At 40.6% G+C, this 13,780-nt stretch overlaps 1 protein-coding gene and 1 pseudogene across 1 annotated transcript in view; both read left to right on the forward strand.

Annotated features, from left to right (window-relative positions):
• The window catches only part of FHIT (fragile histidine triad diadenosine triphosphatase), a 1,518,095-nt gene that overhangs the window by 527,794 nt on the left and 976,521 nt on the right, over positions 1-13,780 (forward strand). The window lies entirely within an intron of this gene.
• LOC129471681 (transmembrane emp24 domain-containing protein 2-like) lies at positions 3,276-4,454 on the forward strand (annotated as a pseudogene).

Genomic DNA, 13,780 nt, shown 5'->3' on the forward strand with positions numbered 1-13,780 from the left:
CAGAGGTTGCAGTAAGCTATGTTGGTGCCACTGCACTCCAGCCTGCACTCCTGCACAGAGCGAGACCCTGTCTCAAAACAATAAATAAAATAAAATATAGAGAGACTGAGATGCAGCAGCAGTTGTATGTTGTTCTCTGGCTTTTGAATAACAAATTGTATGTGTACTTTCATATGATAGAATCTTCAGCTCTCATGCCAACTCTATTTCTTAATAGAAATAAACAAGATGGACACGATACATCTAGGATACCATGTTAAAATGGTTTCTAAGGTTGCATTCAGCCTTAGAAGAAAAGAATGTTGTGACCACTTAATGATGTCTGTCACAGACACAGGAGAGTGAAACAATGGCGCTTGCATTGTATATTTTCCATCCCTGCTTACATCTTGAAAGGAAGTCCCAATGCTGAAAGTTTGCAGGATTGGGACAGTTGCTTTGATACTTCAGACCAACAGACGGATTCTTCTTTCATTATTCAGATAAAGTGTTTTGTGTTGCCTGTCCAGCTAAGTGTTTTAATCCTCAAGATTAACTTAACTATGGAGACTTGACTTAGACTTAATATTTTGATCCAGAAATGCATCAAGTATAGAATAAAAACTTCTATCCTAGCAAGACTAGGAATATAAAATATTTTCTCAAAGTATACATGTACTGCCTGCTGGGTGTGCAACATTCTGCTAAGGGAATGTGAATGTGGCAGGAGACCTAGGGTCCTCGGCATTAGAAATTTATAGTCCACGTGTAATTAGAGAAAGAGATAAAGGGCTCACCAATGGACCACAGAGCATACACACTAAAGGCTAAAAGAGTAAAACAGTTTGGTAATGAGGAATGAAGGATAGAGTGATCTAGGGAAAATTGTAAGGAGAAATAGTTTATTCGGCAATGTCTGAAATGAAGTGATGGGCATGGGTTGATGGAAAGCATGGTTGGTTGAGGTGGGTGTAGTGGTGAAAAAGACTAAAAGCTACTGACCAAGGAATGACATAACCCAGAGGTCTCGATCCGTCAGCTCACTGGCCTAAAAACAAAACCAAACAAAACAAAAACCACACAAATAAAAAACCAGATGTGTGCTACACAGGAATATAGAAATAAAATATATTGGAACGATAAAAGATTTCAAGCAAAAATTAGAAAATACTAGCAAATCTGGAAGTTTCACATAAAGTGCAGGCTTTCTTACTTTTCTATAATAACTGAAAGATCCGACAACATTCTGCCTGAATTCCTAGTTGGCAAGAAATGGCTGAGAGGGAGTAGCGATTGCCATGATACATGAGGGGTTTATCGCAGTCTTCACCTCTCCCTGCAGTCTCCCAACACTGAAGTCAAAGGTGAATCGCTCTCTAGCATCATGCTTGCACTGTTGAGACTATTCATAAAAACTTGTCCAACACAGTTTGAAAGATGAAAAATACATTTTCAGAAGCCTTTGTTAAAAAAAGGTGGGGGTGAAATAGGATGGGGAAATAGTGCGTTTCATATGCAATCAGGCCAGGCGTGGTGGCTCACGCCTGTAATCCCAGCACTTTGGGACGCCGAAGTGGGCCGATCACCTGAGGTCAGGAGTTTGAGACCTGGCCAACATGGCAAAACCCCGCCTCTACTAAAAATACAAAGAAATTAGCCAGGTGTGGTAGCTCGCATCTGTAGTCCCAGCTACTCCGGAGACTGAGGCAGGAGAATCACTTGAACCCTGAAGGTGGGGATTGCAGTGAGGCGAGATTGTGCCACTGCACTCCAGCCTGGGTGACAGAGTGAGACTTTGTCAAAAAAAAAAAAAAAAAAAAAAAAAGCAGGCTTTGCAGACGCTGCCACTGTCGGGAGCTCCGTACTATCAGCCATGGTCAACCCCACCATGTACTTCCACATTGCCATCGACAGCGAGCCCTTGGGTTGTGTCTCCTTCAAGCTGTTTGCAGACGAGGTTCCAAAGACGGCAGAAAACTTTCATGCTCTGAGCCCTGGAAAGAAAGGATTTGGGTATGAAGGTTCCTGCTTTCACAGAATTATTACAGGGTTTATATGTCAGCCTGTTGACTTCACATGCCATATGGCACTGGTAGCAAGTCCATCTACAGGGAGAAATTTGATGAGGAGAACTTCATCCTGAAGCATACAGATACTGGCATCTTGCCCATGGCAAATGCTGGACCCAACACAAATGGTTCCCAGTTTTTCATGTGCCCTGCCAAGACTGAGTGGTTGGATGGCAAGCATGTGGTCTTTGGCATGGTGAAGGCATGAATATCATGGAGGCCATGGAGTGCTTTGGGTCCAGGAATGATAAGACCAGCAAGAAGATCACCATTGCTGACTGTGGACAGCTCTGATAAGTCTGACTTGTATTTTCTCTTAACCACCAGACCATCCCTTCTGCAGCTCAGGAGAGCACCCCTCCACCCCATCTGCTCGCAGTATCCTAGAATCTTTGTATTGTCGCTGCAATTCCCTTTGGGTTCCGTGTTTTCCTTGTTCCCTAGCTGGATTGCAGGGTTAAGTTTATGATTATGAAATAAAAATTAAATAACAACAAAAAAATGCAATCAAGTGTAATTGTTACAGTAGGTAGCTAGTCAGCTAGTCAGATATGAGTTGGGGCAGTAAAGGGACACCCCCCATCCCACCAGGAATGTCAGGCGACCATCAGGTGATGGTCAGGCAGTTGTTAAGATGGTTCTCTCAAATAATAATTGGTTGCAGCTGGCACCAGGGAACGACAGTCTCCCAATAGACAGAAGAAACCTAAAACTGGTGATCAGCAGCTTCCCGATAAGATCTCAGGAGGTGGGCGAGTGGGATCAAGTATGTGCACTAAGAGGCAAAATGGTGGAGTTTAAGTGGTGTATGACCTTATAGGGACACTTGATAGGTAAGGGAAGCATGCCTCAAGTGAGTATGCATACAACTGCAGTAAACACACTGTGTTGTGTGGCCACCCAGCGTGTGAACAGCCTACCCCATGGGAAGACTCAGGGGAGAAGGGAGGCAAGACCCTGGAAGTATGACAATATATGAAACCCCAAGTCAAAAGGTCAAACCATACACTTGATCTCTCAAGTCACCCACTTGGCCCTCTTCCAAGTGTACTTTACTTCCTTTCATTCCAGCTCTAAAGCTTTCTAATAAACTTTCACTCCTGCTCTAAAAGTTGCTTTGGTGTATCCTTCTGCCTTATGCCCCTCGATTGAACTCTTTCTTCTGAAGAGGTAAGAATTGCAGCAGACCTGTACGGATTCACTGCTGGTAACATTCTTTGATGACGCATGACTCGGATATGTTCGGCCAGTAACGTACTGCTGTCTTATTTTTGTATTTTACTTTATTTATTTATTTATTTATTTTTGAGACAGAATCTCACTCTATCACTCAGGCTGGAGTGTAGTGGCGAGACCCTGGCTCACTGCAACCTTCGCCTGCCAAGTTCAAGCAATTCTCCTGCCTCAGCCTCCCGATTAGCTGAGATTACAGGTGTGTGCCACCACGCTGGGCTAATTTTTTTTTTTTTTTTGGTATTTTTATTAGAGACAGGGTTTCACTGTGTTAGCCTGGATGGTCTCTATCTCCTGACTTCATGATCCACCCGCCTCAGCCTCCCAAAGTGCTAGGATTACAGGCGTGAACCACCGCACCTGGCCTGTCTTATTTTTCTTAACACTAGACTTCTCTGTTCATTTATTTACAGTACCTCCCAGCACAAAAGGCATTTGAGTTTGCGTTTTTCCTAGGATTAGCAAAAAGTGCCAAGTAGGCGAAGGCAGTAGGGTGGTGATGGCGGCAGTGGCTCTAGAGGTCACAATCCGAGTCCTCGCCTCTGCTCCAGCCCCACTGTGGTGACGCTCGCTGAGCTGCTGTTGCTCCAGACCACTCTCCTGACCATGGTCTTGGGCTATTTCATCAGCATCCACGCACATGCTGAGGAGTGCTTAAGTGGGTCACCTCAGGCACCAAGATGGGCCTCATCTTCGAAGGTGGCTTCCTGGGCATCAACGTGGAGATTACAGGACCTAAGAATAAAAGGATTTATAAAGGAGACAAAGAATCCAGTGGGAAATACACATTTTCTGCTCACATGGATGGAACATATAAATTTTGTTTTAGTAACCGAGTGTCCACCATGACTCCAAAGATGGTGATATTCACCATTGATATTGGGGAGGCTCCAAAAGGAGAAGACATGGAAACAGAAGCTCACCAGAACAAACTAGAAGAAATGATCAGTGAGCTGGCTGTGGCCATGACAGCTGTACAGCACGAAGAGGAATACATGAAAGTCTGGGAGAGGACACACAGAGCCATTAGTGACAACACAAACAGCCCAGTCGTCCTTCGGTTGTTCTTTGAAGCTCTTGTTCATGACATTGGGACACATCTACCACCTGAAGAGATTTTTTGAAGTCCAGAGGGTTGTTTCAAAAGCCTCTTCCTGATGATTCCAAACTCATAGTTTACTGTTTACCAAACACCTTGGTGATAATGTCATAAGCCATTAATTTCTATGTTTTAATTTTCTGAACTATACAGTCATAGCTTATGTTTCTTTGTGATTAATAGAAATTGGAAGAAAACACCTTTTTAGGAAAGTCATAGTGAAAATTTGACAATTGATTGGCATAATTTCCTAATTGAATGCTGCCTCCTTTATATAGGTCCTTCCAGAAATTAAACACTGGAATTGAAATATAGGAATATAGATTTTTTTAAAAAAATCTTCTTTTCCTTTTGTTTTGATAATAAAATGCAGTTTGTTCAGGAAATCAGCACAAAGCCTGATAGTACTTTACTGAAATGACTGCATTCTGTGGATTCCCTCATTCTGTGGTTTAAGCTATTAAGGATTCATTTTGTTGAGCCCTTATGAGAAACAATAGTATGAATCCTGAGATTTTCTATGCATGCTCATGGCAGAGCTCTCTGGCTTGGGCATATGCTGCCAGGCTGGGCACTTTTACACTTTGTTTTCAAGTTTTGCTTTTAAAGGTAAGACTTGCCCCAGCACCTATTTTCCCCCATATATTTTACATTGAACCTTAGGACTCAGTTGCCTCCACTTAAAATTGATGACACAAGCAGACTACAACCATCTTTTGTTTTTTGTTTTTTTTTGCATAACTTTCTAAGTGGTCTCTGTTAAAGCCAGTTCTCTGGTTGTCCCAGTGAATGGTGGCTCTTTTTTTTTCCACACTGGCACATCCACTTTCTTCACTCTTGGAATGTAGGAAGTATGCATTCATGTAATTGGAAAAATCTGGATTTCTGAAGCCAAAGGGTTAAAGCCTCTTAAATTTCATTGCAGTGATACACAGCCGCTATTTTATTTTTGATCCGTGGCCTTTGGGCCACTGTTTAACCATGGCACTGAACATCAGTGTCAGCACTAGGGTTTTCGTTTTTGTTTCTCTTGGGTCTTTCTTTTTCGGCATATGTGAATTTTGTTTTGTGTAAAACGAAATGACTTTCTCTTGTTCTCTGATAATGGGTTTAAAATTAAAGGAGCATCTGGTCTTGATGTGGGGATGATCCAGGATTATGTTGTGACTGATGTATATTAGTTACTTGTATATTTTTGGAGATCTTTGCAAGGGGAAAACTACAAGTAATGAGTTTTATGTAAGTAATTTAAATTTGTTACAGGTTTTCAGGTTTAGGATAAGCAACCTTGGGTGAGAATACTTATGACACTTTGTTGATAAGGTGACTGTTTCACCTTAGGACAACTGTTGCATGCCAATTGTGTGTGTGTGTGTGTGTGTGTGTGTGAGAAAACACTTCAAAATTGATTTAAAAGATGTAAATTTTAAATTGCTTGTGTATCTAATATGCCCCAGATTCAGTAAACAATAAACAATTAAAAAAAACAAAGCAAAACAAAATAAAAACAAACAAGCAAACAAACTGCCAGGTAGAATTTAATGGGAAGAGTAAAGAGGGTAGTAGAAAATTTCAATCTGGCTGGAATAGAAACGATTGTTTTTATCTCATTTTACCTGCAAAGACTTGAAGGAAAGGCTTAAATGGTAAACTGAAGAATTTAGTTTTGACCTGTCTGAAAGGGTGGGTATTGAGGGTCAGAAGTATTGTTAACAGAAAGGTTAATGAGCATTAAAAGAAAGGAGTTAATGTGGATCTACCAGAAATGAAGTAACCAGACTAGTTTTCCTTTTGACAGGGTTATTGGAGTAGAAGATAAAGTCGAGTTGAGAAATAGTGTATTTCAGCAATGTGTGTGTATCTCATGGTGTTTTTGTGGTCAAGACTGAGAAATGTGACATAGTTGATAGCACACCCGTGAGAGCTGGTAGAAGAATTTTTACATTATGCACTGCATGTTAAAGTTTTGCCACAATGTTTAAGCTCTGTTATGAAAATCAAAATAGGCTTTTTCCTTCCTATTTGGTTATGGACATACTATGCTCCTTTTATTTTATTTATTTATTTTTGAGACGGAGTCTCACCCTGTCACCCAGGCTGGAGTGCAGTGGCGTGATCTCGGCTCACTGCAAGCTCTGCCTCCTGGGTTCACACCATTCTCCTGCCTCAGCCTCCTGATTAGCTGGGACTGCAGGCACCCGCCACCATGCGCAGCTAATTTTTTGTATTTTTTAGTAGAGATGGGGTTTCACCATGTTAGCCAGGATGGTCTCTATCTCCTGACCTTGTGATCCGCCCGCCTTGGCCTCCCAAAGTGCTGGGATCACAGGCGTGAGCCACAGTGCCCAGCCTGTGCTCCTTTCAAATTACTGTTCAGTGAAGCAAATGATTTTATCCAAGTTTTAATTGATAAAATACATTTGGATAATATTTTAGTAATAGGACAAATGCTCTTTGATCTTTTGGATGAGCTTTACTTTATAGGGTCACATAGTAAGTTATATTTGCTTTCCTATAATGGGGCTCCTGCCTTATTCACGTTGTGTATTGATACAGTTTTCTGACCATACAAACTCTACCACAGCATCATAGTGGAGTCACTGTCTGCTTCTATTGCTGTTAGCTGGATTAGTCTTATCATAATTATGTCTTTGCCATAGCTGCTGTGGCTTCCCTATCTCTTTCTTGTTTATCTCAGTTAAAATATATAAAAGTGTATTAACATTTCGATACACTGAATTCTCTGGAGGTTTGTGCCCTATATTAAATTTTAGTTTCCTAACTATAGGGAAAGAGTAGAGGGACTTGGAACATTTCTGATACTGAGCTTTTATTATATTTTGAGCTTTTATTACATTCTGAGCTTTAAGGATCCATCTTTCTCAGTATGGGTAGAAGTGGGGAAACTGAAAGGGAAATTGTTTTCTGCATTCTCTATAATGGTTTTTATTTAAGAATGATAAAGCAATACTCACTAGGCCCAGACCAGTTCCACAACAGACAGTACTGAAAATCCCAGTGGAAATGCAGTGATGTTTCTGTACTGGGAGGAAATAAACTTCAAAATGTTATTTGGCGCATAAAGTCATTATAAATATATTGAAGACAGCATTGCCTAGTGTAAAAAGACTCAACTTGGAGTTAGGTTAGCCATGCTTAACCCTTATGTGTCTGTTTGCTTCTATTCTGAAACCATATAGAGACACTATTAGGAGGACAAACATACTGCAGGGGTTCAAGGTCTCACTCTACCTCTTAAGCAGGTCAATTAGCATTTTGCACATCCTTTTCCTCTTATATAAAATGGGAATAAAATAGTAGTACTTACTTCATACGCCTTGGTTTAAATAAATTAGTTGTCATCTTTCAGGTACTTAGAGGGCTATATAATGTAAGACTCAATACATGTAGCCAGGCGCGGTGGCTCACGCTTGTAATCCCAGCACTTTGGGAGGCCGAGGCGGGCGGATCACAAGGTCAGGAGATCGAGACCACAGTGAAACCCCGTCTCTACTAAAAATACAAAAAAATTAGCCGGGCGTGGTGGCGGGCGCCTGTAGTCCCAGCTACTCGGAGAGGCTGAGGCAGGAGAATGGCGTGAACCCGGGAGGCGGAGCTTGCAGTGAGCCGAGATTGCGCCACTGCACTCCAGCCTGGGCGACAGAGCGAGACTCTGTCTCAAGAAAAAAAAAAAAATACATGTCAGCTATTAGTATTGTATTTATCATTAAGGACTCAGCTAGTATAGGGAAAGATAATTAAACTTGACTGACTTTTCTGCCATAAAGTTATTTGAATTTGGGAACATCAACTGCTTATCTCATCTACATTTTCTCCACTGAAAACTGACCAGACTCACCCCACTACCCATCTGGGAAAACACTCCCAAGATCAAGTTGCTCTATAGTTTTAGGCTTTTCAAAGTTATTTTTTACTTGAATTTTGCCCTATAGACAAACACAGAAAGGGTAGTTTTGAAAATTGATGCCATCTATGATATTATTGTTTAATGATTCCTAATTTTCAGATTGGAAGTAATTGACTTCAATCTCGATTTCTGATCTGGTTCTAATTGACTTACTCCATCAATCATCTAGTCACTAATACAATTTTTGGAGTGTTGACAAAACCCTTTCAGCGATCAAATAAATCTTGATTGATATCTTGAGTGATAAGATTTCCTACCCTTTGCTGAGTTAGAAAGGGAGACCAATCCTTCGTTGTCAGCAACTTGATCAAAACTGGGAATGTCATCTACCAGTGCTACATTTTGGCTTGTTTATTTTTGTATATTTTGCATATGTGCTTAGCTACTGTTTGTTAGAATTTGCTATCCGACATTACTTGGCCTCCACTTTCCAGTGCCATTCCTTCCCTCACTTTCCAGTGCCGTTCCTTCCCTCAATTTCCAGTGCCATTCCTTCCCTCAATTTCCAGTGCCATTCCTTCCCTCAATTACCAGTGCCATTCCTTCCCTCAATTTCCAGTGCCATTCCTTCCCTCAATTTTTTTAAATCACTTTTCCTGCTTGTTCTATGACCTAAGGAAAATTATTTTACATCAGTGAGCCTTAATATCATCTGTAAAATGAAGATAATGATTCTACCTATCTCATGGTGTTGGCAGGAAGATCATATAAGTTAAAGCATGTGTAGTGCTTAAAAGTTAATGAATGTTAAATGCAAGTGTAGTGCCTGGCACATACTAAGTACTAAATATCTGTTAGTTACTATTATTATTAGTAGTAGTAGCACCAGTGGTAATAATGGTGGTACTGCTTCCTGATATAGCAAAATACTGAGCATATTCTGAAAATAGAAAAAAAGAACACCAATTGCAAAAGTTTTTATAAAGGCTCTTAGGCAGTTTCTCACATACATAGGTTCTGTGTTTTGGTACCTGTTACCTTAATTTGTATAGACAAAAATTACCTGAAACTATCTCTGGGAGTGATTCAAAAGATGCCATAGACAACTGGATATCCACACACAAAAGAATAAGGTTGGACCCCCTACTTCACACTATATACAAAAATTACCTTAAAGTATCAAAGTCCTAAATCGAAAAGCTAAAACTGTAACATTATTAGACAAAAACATAGGCATAAATCTTCATGACCTTGTGTTAGGCAATGGTTTCTTAGCTATAGTGCCAAAAGCACAGTAATGCAAGAAAAAAATAGATAAATTGGACATCCTAAAAATTAAAACTTTTATGCTTTAAAGGATATCACTGAGATAATAAACTAACCCACAAAATGGAAGAAATGTTTTGCAAATCATATATCTGATAAGAAACTTGGATATAGAATATGAATATAAAAAGAATTCTTACAAGTCAATAATAAAAAGACAAATAGCTCAGTTAAAATGCGGCAAATAGGTCTGAATAGACATTTCTCCAAAGAAGATATGCAAATAAATGGCTAATAAGCCCATGAAAAGATGCTCAACATCATTAGCCATCAGGGAAGTGCAAATCAAAACCATAACGAGATACCACATCACACCCACTAAGACGGTTATTAGCAAAAAGACAGATAAGGTTGGGCATGGTGGCTCATGCCTGTAATCCCAGCACTTTGGGAGGCTGAGGAGGGAAGATCACTTGAGGCCAGGAGTTTGAGACCAGCCTGGCCAACATGGTGAAACCCCATCTCTATTAAAATTACTAAAATTAGCCAGGCATGGTGGGGCATGCCTGTAATCCCAGCTGCTCATGAGGCTAAGGCAGGAGAATTGCTTGAACCTGGGAGGTGGTGGTTGCAGTGAGTCAAGATTGCATCACTGCACTCCAGCCTGGGTGACAGGCTGTCTCAAAAAAAAAAAAAAAAAAAAAAAAAAAAAAAAAAAAAAAAAGACAGATAATAGTAACTATTAGCAAGGATGTGGAGAAATTAGAACTCTGTTACAGTGCTACTGGTAAGTAAATGGTGTAGCTACTTCGGAAAACAGTTTGAAAATTTCCTAAAAAGTTAAATATATATATGACCCAGAAATTCCACCCTTAGGTATCTATTCAAGCGGAATGAAATCATATGTGCATAAAAAATTGTATGCAAATGGTCATAGTAGCACTATTCATAGTAGCCAAAAAGTAGAAACAACCCAAAGTTCCATTTACTGATGAATGGATAAATGAAATGTGGTATATCCATGCAATGAAATATTATTCAGCAATAAAAAGAAATGTAGTGCTGATACATGTTACATCATGGCTGAACCTTGAAAACATTTGGGTAAGCGAAAAAAGCCACTCACAAAAGACCACATATTGTATGACCCGATGTGAAGTGTCAAAAATAGGTAAACCCATAGCAGCAGAAACTCTGGTGGTTGCCTAGGGCTGGGTGGTTGGGAGAAAATGGGTAGTGACTGTAAATGGATATAGGGTTTCTTTGTGGGGTGATGAAAATGTTCTAAAATTGATTGTGTTCGTGGTTGCACAACTCTATGAATATAAATCTTGAATTGTACACATTAGATTGATTAATTGTATGATATGTGAATTATATCTCTAAAAAGCTGTTATAAAAACAAAAAAGAGATGCCACAGGGCTTGTTTTCTATGAAAGAAGCTTGAAGTATGCTAGAATTAATGCTTTGCTGGCTGCTACCACATACATTCTGCGAGGGCTTGGAGTTTAAGTCTTTGCTGTATCTAGAAATAGAGGCGCACAAATAGAATGTTGAGTAAGTCACTGTATTGGTGGTCCCCAAGACCACTCGCAAGGTTCTGTAAGTCCCGAGGAGGACCCCTAGGACTCAGCCTTGTTTTCTTCTGGTTCTGGTTTGCTACAGTGAAAGGACACAAAGTAAAATCAACATAGGGAAAAGGTGCATGGTGTGTAGTCTGGAGAAATCAGGAGTAAGCGTCCGGGAGTCCTCCTCCAGTGCAGTCACGCAGGATGCTCTTAGTTCCTTAAGCAACAAGCTGCAACAACAAGTTTGAAGTGTTGCCTAGTAGGGCGCTCATTAGAGACTCAGTGCCCAAGGTTCCTGCTGGGAGCTGATCTGCCTAGCACTTACACAAATTCCAGACTCCCAGAAGGAAAGCAGGTGTTGAGCATAAACCACATTGTTTGTACAAACAGGTGAGGCATAGTGGCCACTCTATAATTTAGGAAAAATGTCATATTAGTGTAGGGAACTGTTTACCAGCTCAGATTCCCAGCTGCTAACCAAAGGCCAACATTGCAAACAGGCCTTCTAAGGATAGGCCATCTCGGGCCTGCTGTGTTAACTCTTTCCCGCACAATGAATAGAAGAGTGCCAAGTTCCAAATTTCTGTATTATATGCAACAAGCCTATATGTGCAAAAGGTGTTAGGAGGAGGAGTCGGCATGTCATGGGAAGAGTGCTGCCTTGCACACAGCTGGCAATACAATCTATGCTCATCTCTAATGAGGAAGAAGAGTCTAGAAGGGAGTCTGCCCTCTGGATTTTCCTCCCGATGCCCAGAAACAAGTGAATTAAGACTTAGAGTAGTCCAGGAATGGTTGTTCATGCCTGTAATCCCAGCAATTTGGGAGGCCAAGGCGGGCAAATCACTTGAGGTCAGGAGTTCGAGACCAGTGCCAATGTGGTAAAACCCCGTCTCTACTAAAACTTCAAAAAGTTAGCCGGGTGTGGTGGCTCATGCCTGTAGTCTCAGCTACTTGGGAGGCTGAGGCAGGAGAATCACTTGAATCCTGGAAGCAGAGTTTGCAGTGAGCCGAGATCGTGCCACTGCATTCCAGCCTGGGTAATGGAGCGAGACTCCATCTAAAAAAAAAAAGAATTAAAGTGACAGTTCTCAACCAGTATGATTTTCCCCCCAAGAGGACATATGGCCATGTCTGAAGACACTTTGTTGTCACAACTGGGGGTAGGGGATGCTACTGGCATCTACAAGGTGGAGACTAGGGATGTTTCTAAACATCCTACAATGCACAGGACAGCCCTTCACAGCAAAGAATGGCCTAGGCCAAAGCGTCTCCAGTGCCAAGGTTGAGAAATCCTGCCCTAGAGAATATTTGTAGTGCAGCTTAAGACAGTTATCTAGTGAATCTTCAAGGGGGAGTGAGACAGATAAGGTAATCAGGCAATAACTACCCCGCCTTTTATGCCTGCCCCAACCCCTGCTCTCTTTTCTTATTTCTTGAAGTCTATAACCTGAAAATGATAAATTCTCCATGTATTCTGCAATATAAATGGGGTACTAGTAAAGGATGCTGTGAGCAGAATGAAGCAGGCACCCTCTTCTTTGAATATAATCGTGCTGACTTTAGGGTTTTGGATCTGTTGCTCCGATGGGTGGCTCAGTCACTGACTCTGGAGGAATGTGCAAGGATAGAAATATCAGCCTTCATATTTTCATCACTGAATTCCTAATAGCTGAGAGTTATTCCTGACCATATAATCTCTGAGCCTTTCGTATTTACCACTGCTATTTATAGCTTCATTTCCTTCCTTCTCTCTTCATAGTATGTTTTGAAGTGGAAGCTAATGTGAATTTTGTTGCTCTCCAACTCCTAACTGGTATGTCTAACACCATCAGATTGAATTAATTTGAACTATTAAGCATGAAGTACATATTACCATGGAGCTGATTCCAGATGTACTATTGTTAGTTTAATTGTTATGGCTAATCATTGATTGTGGTTTTTCTGGGTGCTTGAAATAATAATAATAATAATAATAATACTCTTTTTTATAGTGCCTTTCATTTGTGGATCTTGAAAAGCCTGTGTCCTGGAACCACTTATTGTAAAATTGTCATTATCTGTGTATTCTCATTTGGCTGAAGTTCGGGGAGGACTATGCCAGTGTATGATTTTAAAAGCCAAGAAAAATTTATATTCATGAATCATGCTTTTTTGTTGTTGTTGCAATCTACCACCTTGGAGGAACAGGGGGAGGGGGAATTTAGCCCACTGGGATATTATTTCCAGAGAGCAATTCTGTTCCTTTCATAACAATTCTGAGGCCTTTGTGTTGGCTTCGTATCAGCTCTGACTTGGTAGGTTATAATTGTAAATGGTTCTCAAATTGTATGAGGCCTGCGTTCTATGTTGTTTTTCAAACCAAGGCAGTGTGTGTGTGTGTGTGTGTGTGTGTGTGTGTGAAACCCTTAAAAGAGGTAAAGCTTCTCTGGCAATATCACATTTTGAAAAGTTCGAAATGAGTGAGAAATACAGTACGAATATGTGTGTTCTTAATCATGTTTTTACATAGCAGAAGATTGGTTATTTGGAAGAGGAGTCCTTTAAAGTACAGTGTGGTCTCCTGACACTCCGAATACATGAGTAGCAAAGAAGACAGAAGGTAAGGGCAAATGCTTCCCAGCTCACCTATTTCTTGGTGCCTGATGGAACACTCAGGAGTTCTCACCTTTTTTTTAGCAGTTGGAATTAATTGCT

The sequence above is a fragment of the Symphalangus syndactylus genome, chromosome 21, assembly GCF_028878055.3.
Source record: "Symphalangus syndactylus isolate Jambi chromosome 21, NHGRI_mSymSyn1-v2.1_pri, whole genome shotgun sequence".
Taxonomy (NCBI): Eukaryota; Metazoa; Chordata; class Mammalia; order Primates; family Hylobatidae; genus Symphalangus; species Symphalangus syndactylus.